Below are 12,146 nucleotides of genomic sequence, written 5' to 3'. Positions count from 1 at the left end.
ATTGGACTCATCACATGGCAGTAGAGGAAGAGAAAGAAAAATGTCTTGAAGTGAAGCATTGTCTCCAGATATCCAGGACATTTTAATGTTGCGTCAGTAGAATCCTCTTCAGAAAAATTCTCAAGAAAATTTAGAAGGTTTTCATAGCTCCTTAAGATCTGTTGCATACTGGAGGCTCTCAATGTCCACCGACGAGGGCAATGTGGTCGCAGTCCAGTATGGCCAGACTTCTCATTCTCATCAATAATATTCCTAAATATTTGCATTTTTTAGGGGATTCCCAAACAGTCTTTAACAAGTCGTTGGCTAAATTCATTATGTCTCTGATTAATATATGTATAATAGTAATTAATAATTATATGCTTAGTATATAGTTATAAGTTATGTGTTTTGCTGTTTCCGGTCATAGCCCCCCCCCCAAGTTGGTGGTTGAGCGGTCTCAGCTCCCCAAAGTTGATAGTCTAGAACATTTCAAATGTGTATTTAAAGTTAAGTTCATGTGGCACAATTCAGAGTAAACTTTACAAGAGAAGAAAAATAATACATTAGATCCTCTTAAGCAAAATTATTGGGGGGCTCTGCCCCAACATCATTAACATTGGGGGGCTTGAGCCCCCCTAAGCCCCATGGAGTCGGCGCCTATGATTGCTCCATAAACAGATACATGTCCTGATCCTGGATCAGATCCAACTGCATTTTAGTGTTTAAAAACATTGCAGACCATGCTAGGCCTGGTGCACTGTAAAAATACATTGGATCCAGCTTATAATTTTGCATGGAAGATTTTCTAAATGCCTGAAGTATATCAGCTAAGAGGGTCACATCAAGTTTTAAATATGCCTTGTGATAATCACCAAATGTCTAGCATTTTAAATTGTTCCACATCAACTGGGCATGGTGATAATCATCATCAGTGATTCCAGATTATCTGATTTTGCTGTAAAACTCTTGTTGTGGTGGCAGACAACACTCATCAAATTTAGAAAAATCTGTAACATAATCATATGGATATACACCCTTCCGCCTAATTAATTTCAGACCTGATTTGGAAACAAAGCACATGTGATTTTGAATTGATCATCAGATAATTGAGTGGCCAGTGTAGCCAGGCTAGCCGATAAAATTCTGTAGGAATCAAGAAATCTTAAGTGAATAGAAACACCATTAACTTTAATTATTTTGTTAATGGCAATATATTTCTCATTATTTTCAGCTAAAATATTTAAATTCTGCTTGTCAAACCCCTCGTACCTGATCAAATGATGAAAATCATAATTAGATGCACCATGGCAAAATATGGGGACAAATTTTGGTCTCTGGATCTTAATATTACAGCTATTACACAGGGCCATTTTGAATTTACCATCTGTATGAGAATGGTGTTTCACCTTGATATTTATATCTGAAAATTCAGAATCACATACCGGGCATTTTTCTGCATTGTTGAAATCTTCAATCTGTTTCTCTGTTAAAGGCATCATAGGTTTTGATTTTAATAAGATATTAGATGCTATGTCATGGCACTCATTTTCTATTCTATGTGCAAATTCTTTGATGGCATCTGGTCCCATGTATAAATATTCTTTACTAACAACACCATCCTGTACAACCACATAATAAAAACTAGAAGGTTCATGTAATTGATATGATGTAATTGAAGATTCCTCAGGATCTGGGCTACAGAATGCAAGAGGTTTCAGGTTTGACTCAAAATCACAGACTATATATGCTGGGTGTTCCAACAAGGCTTCAAATTTTTTAAAATTGGCATTTTCACTTGGATTAGGCATCACCATATGAACAGGTTTATGATTGCCACAGTATTTCAGATGCTCAATTAACTTGTTTTTAGCAATTTCTGCATTTTTTCACGAACCCCATTCACCATTTTTTGACCATCAAATACAGTTAAACATCTTCGGCACAACTTGAATATTGTATTGGATTTGCCCTGTTGTTTTCTGACTAAAGCTGCAAGACTGTGTATCAGAGTGTAATGATATGTGTCATCCCCTTCAATTAAGAGCAGATCAATCGGGACAGCAGAATCATCATCAAGTGTACTGATTCTGAGAGGTGCTATCAAGCAATTGCCACGGCCAGTAGAACAAATAAATATATTAATAGATAATTGTTTACCATTGATATCCCTGGCCTTTTTTTCAAATTTATCAATATTCTGAACAGACATTGGATATTCTAAACCCTCCATAGCATCATCAAAATAATGTTCATGCTGTTTATAATAACTTATTCTCTCAGGATGCCTTAAAACTGGATACAAAGCAGCTAAAATACACCACAAAAACATTTCTCATCATTATTTTCTATGTTAACCACGGCTCTTTTGTTTTTAATATTGGCAGGTAATGGCAGATATGTAGATCCTTGTAATGGGCTGAATTCAGAAATATTAACATAGAGCTTGTGTGAAGTTCCGCATAGGCTCCATCCTGATTCTTTTGCTGCAAATTCAGAGTGTTTAATGTTCAATTGATCTATCAAACTGCTTATTATTTTGTCTGAATTTGTATTTGAATATACAGCTACAGTTTCTGTTATGTGGGGCTGTGTAAATTTTGTGCCATTTGGCTTCTTATATTGTGTAAATAATTTAAGGGACAGCTTATAAGAGCCATTTTGTGCATTTAGAATTGCCTGCACATCAGGATTTATACTGTTCAAAAAATTCTTAATATCACATTTTTGCTCTGATACAAACCGGTAATCCCTAAGTTGGCCAATAAAACTGCTATGGATGGGTTCATAACGTGGCTGCTTTGCTGCTCTAGCATTAACAGGTGCTTCATGCTTCCTTTTCAGACCAGATGTAGATGGTTGTGGGGGCAATATTGATGACTGTGCAGAATAAGTACCCATATGTTTATATGTGAAATATTCCATGCTATATTTTCTATGGCATTTAGGGCATATTTTAGTTGTTCTGCATTTGTCTGGATTACAATTTGTTTGGTGCTTAGCCCAATTGGGGCTGGATATATTCTTATTGCATTGATTACAAAATTTTTGATTTGGCATTTTTGTTGTTTATTATATAAAATTTCTTGGGATTCAAATCAAAATTCTATGCTTAATAAAAAATATCAGTTGGGTTCAGCAGTGTGCTTTGTATATTTAGTGTGTGTGTGTGTGTGTGTATGTGTGTTAATATTTTTGGCTTTGGTATTTATATAAAATTTCTTGGGGTTCAAATCAAAACTCCATACTTAATAAACCTATGACAGGTTGTATAAAGCTGATAGCCTACATGCACAAAAATAGAATAAGTACAGAAGCACTGCCCTAGCACAAATGCATGTCTACACAGGCATGTCCTAGAAAAACAATAACCTAATACCATGTGTCATGTATAACAAACTGGGGCAGATATAAACCCTTTGTTCAATATATTAGAAAATTTTGTATATTAAATCAAACAAACCTATAATTCAATTTATACAAATCTGCTATATTTTCGTGCTTTTTTTAAAAAAAAATAAGAGGAGCACTGCAACAACACATCTGTACTCCTCAGCCACTCTCACAATACTAACTGATGTGTAATGCAAAAGCTCTTGCATCATAATTTGTTGCACAACATAATGCAAAAGCTCTTGCATCATAATTTGTTGCACAACATAATGCAAAAGCTCTTGCATCATAATTTGTTGCACAACATAATGCAAAAGCTCTTGCATCATAATTTGTTGCATAATATTGGGTAATAATTTGTTGTACAACATGATACAACGGCTTAGTTTTAAGTGTAGCAAAAACAATATCAAGAAGGGCCATATTTTTGACAAGCTTATGGACAACAATCTCACAGATGTGGCTTTTGTAAGTGTAGGCAAATCAATCTGAGGGGGGTCATACTTTCACGGGAAATTCTCGAGGGCATTTTTACAAAAATCTTGGATTAGACAGAGTACTACACTTGAGCAATAAGCTCATGTGCACATCTTGAGCTAGGTTTAAGTGTAGCTAAATCTGCCTGAGGGGGGCTCATACTTTCTCGGGTTTATAATAGTATCAATACTACTACTGCCCTTCATGTCCCAGAAGACACTTGCCATGATCTTTCCAGCGGACGGCTGCGTTTTGCTTTTCTTGGGGGTGGGTGCGGGGAACCTTTATGACGCCACTCCATGCTGCGTCTTTTGGTCTCTGGGGTTGAATTGTGCAACCATGTTTCATCACACGTGATGATGGATTGCAAAAATTCATCACCTTCTGCTCGAAACCGATTCAGAAGCTGTTCACAGACCGCCCTGCGTGTCCACTTCTGATCGAATGGCAGCTGGCGGGGAACCCACCTTGCACAGATTTTGCGGAAGCGTAAGTGGTCGTGAATGATTTTCTCAACACTCCCGACACTGATATTCACCTCGGCAGCAATATCCCGCACTGTTACTCGCCGGTTCTCAAGAATCATTTGCTCAACACGTGCGATATTCACTGGTGTGACTGCAGTCGGGCGAATGTGTCCATGCGCTTCATTTGTCACCAGCTCCCGTCCTTCGCGAAACTGCTCACACCATTCCTACACTCTTGTCCGCGACATCGTTTGTTCACCATACTGTGCTTGCAATCGTCTGAAAATCTCAGCTGGTTTCACTTTCTCCTTCACGAGAAATTTGATTACACACCGCTGCTCCACTGCCACAGGCACACTGCTTGGCGCCATGTTCGCTGCAACTGCTGCGCATGCGCGAAATACGTCATGCCGGGCACTAGTTACTCGCGGAGGAATACATTACGTCACCCGCACGTTTCATCATGATCCAGCTATTCATCGATTTTTTACGTACGAAAATCCCGGTCAACCTTGAACGACCCTTGTATTTGGATTACTCTGGGATCTGGTGATACGTGCCGGTGATGGATACGGAGAAGGTCGATCTTCAGGCTTTTTTTCCGAAAGTGAAGTCACCTCATTCTTTGCCTGGCCTTTCTTCCTTTTGTGTTTGCCCACCTGTTTCTTACTTATGTTTGAATTGGAGCAATCGGGGATGTTTTCAGGCAATGGGTTTTGTAATTGCTCTGTACTGGATAATTTCAGAACACATGTCGGATCAAACACCATACAAGAACTATCACTTCCGTTCAGCTCCAACGAGGAGGGCACCTTCTCCGCGTTTGTCTCGGTATTATCAGACATCAGACTTGAACCCATTTCACTATCTTCAACTTCCTTTATCCACGAAGAACTACTCGTCGTGAATTTCTCATCCTGCCGGATTTCGGCGATCTTTTCCTCTTGTGACGAATTTGTTTGTACACACACTGGTTCATCCTTATGTATCACTGGCTCTTTCGGCACTTCTCCTATCGTGGTGTGAACTGAAGATTGTAATTCAGTCGGTAGAAATTCCATTGTGTCCTCCGCAAGGGGCAGCTGGATCGGAGAGCGAAGCACACTTTGTGCATAAGTCACTGTTGAATGGGAAACACTGTCAAAAATCGTTGCGGGCGGGCGAGCTCCCCCAACTACTGAACGGGTATATGAACGTCTTTTCGGGCACATTATAGCTGTATGTGACACTTCCCCACACAGTCGACAAGTAGGCTGTTGACCCGGATAAGTTGTCCAATAACGAAGACCTAGAATTGTCACATAAGACGGTATTGGTTTCTTGAGTGACATTTCAACTATCTTCCTCCCAGTACGAACAGGGTATATATGTTCACCTGAATAAACTTCATCATTGAGAGAGATTTGATTTCACCATAGGATGTCAACACAGCCCGAATCGCGTCGTCCGAAAGTTCCATAGACACTACATGTAATCGAACCAGCACAGTGTTTTTATCCGCCCAGTCAATTTTCACATCATGAGAACCCTCTTCGTCACTATATTTCAGAGTGGCACCGCATTTAGCTATTAGCTGTTCACCCAGAACTCGCGAAATCAGTTTAACATACACACTTTTCCGAAAGTAATCTATCTCAATACTTAGCACTTGATCCGGGGTCAATAACAGCTTTTCACTAATGTACCGATGAATGTTCATAGATGCTGGTACACGAGATACAGTCTGAAAACACAATTTCAAAGTATTTACTCGCTTAAGTTCCATGGTGCTTCACAATCTATTCGATTTCTTGCGTCACGCTAGCGTTGCCGATCACCAGTCCACTCAACACACAGGAGCTCATACGCGATGTTTCTCCTTCGAAGGCTGACCTTCGACTCCACTCGGCCACAGGGTCGGGCATCCGTATTATTAATGAAAGTAACGATAACAGGACGTGGTCGACTGTCTAGAATGTTCGTTAATATCTTCGCAACCACTGTATCATGTCAATTATCACATTCATAGAAATGCATCACGTAAAAGAATCAGACGTTGCAGCAAAAACTTCATTTACTTCCATTATAAGCAGACGAATGCAATGCAGCTGTAGCGACACCAGCGCCTCTAGCGGTATCATATTCGAGTGGAACCAGCCAGAGAGCCCAGAACAATGCCGTTTTCCACACTACGTTATTCAAGGCTCTGTACTTTAACCATCTCTCTCTCTCTCTCTCTCTTTCTCTATCACTTTCATTCTCATTTTCCTTACCTTCTCTCCTCTTTTCTTTCTATCTGCTTAGTTCGTCTATCACATTAAGTTTGTCCCTCAATCTTTCTCATCATTTTCTCCCTGTCTGTGCGTGATTCTCTTCGTCCATTTGGTAGCAACTCCCCTTCTATCGAAACCACATTGCCCTTGTTTATTTCCCTTCTGTATGTAAGTGGAATGCAATTGCAATCAATAAGTAATATCCACCGATCTAAAATATCCATCCGCTACTTATTTTTTCTCGATTATGCAATTGTCATCATTTCTTTTTTCATTCGGCATTCGTCAGATGGCGGTGTCAAGTAAATTTCTCCTGATGTCGCAGCTGACAGTGCAAATTATGGTTACATTGAAATGGCAATTTTCGGAAACATGATTCTCGTGCTGGGTTTAATTAAGCCTAATCTGTTTTAGCAGCTCACACGCAGAGTCGCATATGCAAAAGAGAGATATATGGCTCTCGAATCCCCTTTCAAAGAAAAATGTCATATTATTAACTTAAATCAAACAGAGAGTGCGATTCAGATATTTATGTAAAATATTAAAATACAATTACTAATTTTTTGTCACAAAATTAGCAATTCTGAAGCTAATAAATACAATTTTTACGTAAGAGTGGACAAGAACAAATATTTAGGGAGATCCAGATAGTCTTGAGCCCCAACCCCGAAAGACTTACAAAGTACTAAAATTTACAAAAAATACAAAGTACTTGTTCAACATTTGTTGTATAATGGAAGGTTATTCACTTCCGCCGAACGTATTATAAGGTAAGGAATAGATTGCGATTATACGGCTTTGAATGACAGTACCAAAGAAGATTTATACAGACTCCCTTTACTTTACTTTTCGTCAACTGGATGTAACATCTCCTTTCCTTATTAAATAAACCATGCAATTCTTTAATTTTTTGACATTAATTTCCTTTGACAGGACAGTTGTTTTTATACAAATTTTAGCTACCTTAACTAAACGTAAGCTAGATAATGAATACGTGTTGTTACATGTCTATTATGATTGATGAAGTTTCCGCTATGCGCAGGAAGGGTAATCGGGACTGGGGCTACAGTTTAAAGTGGAATCCGAACCACTATGTGCCTCCAGGTATTGAACCCGGGACCCCTTGGTTACAAGGCGACTACGCTGCCAGTACGCTATCGAAAGGGCTCTATTCTGAAACCGTCTATTTACCTATTCGTGTAATAATAATAATACCGTATTAATTAATGTATCCTAAGTATTATTTTGAATAGACCTATAAATGTTATTAATGTATTAATTTAAACATTTGTACTACAGTAAAACCTCGATAATCCGGACTAATGGGGGGGATAAGTTGACCGGTTTAACGAAAGTCCGGATTAACTGAAATAACCTAAAAGAACAGTAGAAAGTGCATTAAATCTCCGCTTATAGCAACAAAACACATTTATTATGGTGTGTTTAAAGGGCATAGGCGTACACCATACAGTACAGTACAAAGTCTGCGGGAAACAGAATTTCATCAGTGGTTGACTGTCTTTTCTCTGGGAAGTTCTCTTGTTGACTTCTAGCCACATTTAAAAATCTTGCATTCTGCTTTTTGCCTGTCCGGATTAAGCGAAGTCCGACTTATCGGGGTCCGGATTAACGAAGTTTTACTGTATTATTATTATTTTTGAGATACTTGGTTTGGACTGCTAACGAAATATACGTGGTTGCCAGTGGCTTACTTTTTTCGGCCGTTTTGGTACAATAATGAGACCAAAGGAACTCTGCTATTTAAAGGGCCCTTTGTAGCTAGCAAAGCTTTCATCTTTCACAAGTTGTTGTGGCGTCCCGTCCCCTTTTGTTGCACTCGCCGCCCCCTCCCTTGTTTCCTTCCGTCTTCCAGTATCTGGGTCAAAGAGAAGTTCCCTGGACGCTTCCCGTCGTCGCTTCTTTTGCCAAGTTTTTGTCTCGCCGCAACCGGAAATAGAGTGGTTTCCACTCAAAGTGAATCTTTGCGTCACTATTTCTGGAAACTGCTGAGGAGGGGAAACTTGTCCCGCGAACGAGAGGCACGCGCGCGCAAATGGGGTCAAGGTCATCGGCGTATATGACGGGCACTTCAAAGAAGTTTACCTTTCGCGTTTTACACCCGTTGCAACCAGGGTTGTTGAAGGTCCAGGAATTTTAAATGGATTAAATTCCGGTCAGGAGAGAAAATCAGCAAGCGTAAATGGGTTCTGGACCGTAAAGAACCTTTTTATCCGTAAAGAATTTCAATTTTGTCCACGAACCTTTCTTCCAGATCAATATAAATACGGTCCAGGAACTTTTTTCGGATGAATTTAAATTCGGTCCAGGACTTGAAATGGACCGGAACGCTGTTCCGGTTCGTGAACATCTGGAGCCTTTCTTTTCCGTCTTTCCAGAAATGGAAACGCAAAGTTCTTTACATATTTTACTACATTTTCATTCTCGGTGTAAACTAAATTGTTAATACTCTTTAATAGCACATATTATAGCATTCATATAAGCTTCTATTTTACGTGGAGATGATCATCAAGGGCATGCGATACAGTTTCCACGGGAGTTTTCCCAAGCCTTTCCGTCCGCGGCAGTGTGCCAACTTAGCTCTTTAAAGCCAGATATGGCTGGCTCTTTTGTGCACTCTTTTGGCTGTGAACTTGGACTCCCACCACCGTGCCCCACTAAGATGCCATCACTGGTTCCGGCCTACAGAGACCAACTTTTGTCATAATTATACATTTTGCACTTGACGTGATATTGTTATATTAGATGCGTCGCCCCACTCCCTCATATCTCCCCAGCTACTTCTTTATAGCGCAATGCTAGACGTGAAATTGACATAATATTGTTATCAGGGAATTCTTTACTTTCGATTTCATACTACCATCGGTGGATTATTGAAATGGGCGATGCCACTGGATCTAAATGTTGAAAACTAAGAATAAATTGTCATCAATTTAGAGTTAACGATAATAGCAGTGCCCCACCTCTTTGACAACTAACATTACCCTAGAAGGCACTTTATCCAGTGTTCGAAAATCTAGCTCCATGAGAGTCAGTTTTAACTCCATTTAAGGTGAAATTTAGTTCTTTTATGCCCATCAGGTTTGGCAACACAGCCAGGAGGCAAGGAAAAAAGCATTGATCATATGGGAGTATGATTTGATTCATTCTCTTGTGAATATACAACTTCCGATGGAATAGAAAGAGATGTCAACGGGAAGAGGGCAGTTCCATTTGATTAGCCATAACTTGATGTTGAAGTTGATTCCCCATAAGGAATACATGGGATTCCGAAAATTCTTATTCATCATATTTTTCAAACATCGTGTCCAGCTTAATAAATCAACATAACAAAATGTTTGCACTTGCAACATGGAGAGAAATTCATACTCTTGGATACACCCAGGGTTTGTTTTAGTAGCAGTGCCCGTTCGGGCGATACTGAAATAAATGCACAATTGGTGCGTAACTGTATCTCCTCGCCTTAACTGAAAGTAAAGTGTTCCGTTTCGTGAAAATTTCCATTTCGAGGTCTGGTCGTAACCTAGTTTTCTACCACAAATATCTAGACAACAGCAAATGTAAACCACACGAAGAGTTAAATACCCTGGCGTACGCAGGATTTTATTTCTGGAGGGGTTGAAATTGTAAAGGTGGAAGTGTTTAGTTGATTTCTAGGGGGACGACATACGCATTAACATATTTCGTATATTAAAAATTTTCCAATCTCACAAAGGCCAGTTTCTATTTGCCACACTGTCCCCCCCCCCATCCCCAAGTTCTTCACTGCTTTTGTTCGAAAATGTTCATTTTCTCAACATTTCGGAAGGTGGGGGGGAGGTGTAGCGTTTTACAAGGAATTTTCAACAGATGGAGTTGTTCAGAATTTTAAACATCATGGTGGAATTTTCCTTCTGCGCGATTCCGAATTTTACAACTACGCAGTTTCCGCCGCAACCGAATTGCGAACAAATCTCAATGACCTGTTTTGCGCAGAGATTTTGATTGAAAGTTGCCACTTTGATAGCTTTAAAGTCTGTGCGCAAAACTGTTTTCTTCTTGAGACAAGAAGAGAGAGAGAGAGAGAGAGAGAGAGAGAGAGAAATTAGAAATATTATAGTAATTCTCTTAAGGATTAAATAAAAAATATAGTTTGACCGGTAAATGTAGCAAGTCAAGATAGGTTAGGTTAGGTTAGGCAAGACACCTCAAAAACAAGTGTAAGTCCACACACACATACACAAACAAACACAACAGAAGTGAGAACGGCTTGAGAAAATTTTACATCTGACAACATCGCCTCATTTTTTTTGTGTGCATACCTGTACATTGTGACAGCTTCTCAACGGCTTATCAGCAGTAGCGTACGCAGGATTTCATCAAGGGGGGGTTATATCTAAAACTTTCTCCAAATTCACATTACCATTGTTTTATTATTCTTTAATTAAATAATAATACTCATAATTAATTAATAATACTTATAATTAATTAATTAGTTGAATTACTACTAATAATACTACTAATACCACTACTACTATAAAGTAGTAGAGATCTACATAAATATAGTATTTATGAAAGCAATAAAACGAAATTAATTTCTAGTAATTCGATTTTTAACAAATTCTAGAGCATTTTTTCTTTCTTACGAAATAATTGTCTACTTAACGAGATGAGATATTTTATGTGTGAAGAAAATCCATAAAAACAAGAAAATATATTTTAAAAAATTGAAATAATGAAATTACGGAACTCATCCAAGAAGCTGCAGGGGTGTGGTCAGTAGGGCATCTGACAACCATGCGGGAGATCCGGATTCGATTCCCGGAATTGGTTGTAATTTTTCCGGCTTTGTCGCCGCATAAATATCCCCGATAATTCACATCTGGATTGTCTCACTGTTATTACCAACAAAACATTTTACAATAATTAAGCTTATTGTCGTTTGAATTCAGAAATTCAAACGTGCCGCGGGAAGGTGGACTGGTGACTGAGTTATTCTTGTCGGCCTAGCCTTTGTCTATACATTAGCCGCTTTCAACGAACCAAGAACTTTCTTTAGTTAATGCTCATTGTTCACACAGAAAAATAAATGATCATTGAACATTGTTGCAGCAGAGATACAAAACAACTTTTTTCTCTTTAAAATCATAGTTGCCCTTATACATTATTTTCAAGAATTCGTGTTTATTTTCAAGGCATTCGCTCTTAAAGACGCGTGTTTGGAATGATGTCCTTTTCTCCGTGCTGCATGGGAATAATAATTCAAATTATATTATTATTATTATTAGTAGTAGTAGTAGTGGTAGTACTGTCGCAGGTCCTTGACAGTGATAAATTGGTCATTTTTATTTTTTCCACAGCATTTTTCATAATATTTCAAAAGCTCAAGGGGGGTTTAAACCCCGTAACCCCCCCCCCTTGCGTACGCCACTGCTTATCAGATACCACTGATAAAACCGGAAAAGTGTGCGCAATCTGGCTGTAGCCATAGTTTCTTCAGTCCACTTGGGGATTTAATCGATTACGAAAATCATCATGGCCATTCTCCTTGTGATGCGGGTGATCCCCACATCATTTTATC

Source organism: Lepisma saccharinum, chromosome 8 (genome assembly GCF_977018435.1).
Source record: "Lepisma saccharinum chromosome 8, izLepSacc3.1, whole genome shotgun sequence".
NCBI lineage: Eukaryota > Metazoa > Arthropoda > Insecta > Zygentoma > Lepismatidae > Lepisma > Lepisma saccharinum.
This window is presented reverse-complemented; position numbering follows the sequence as displayed.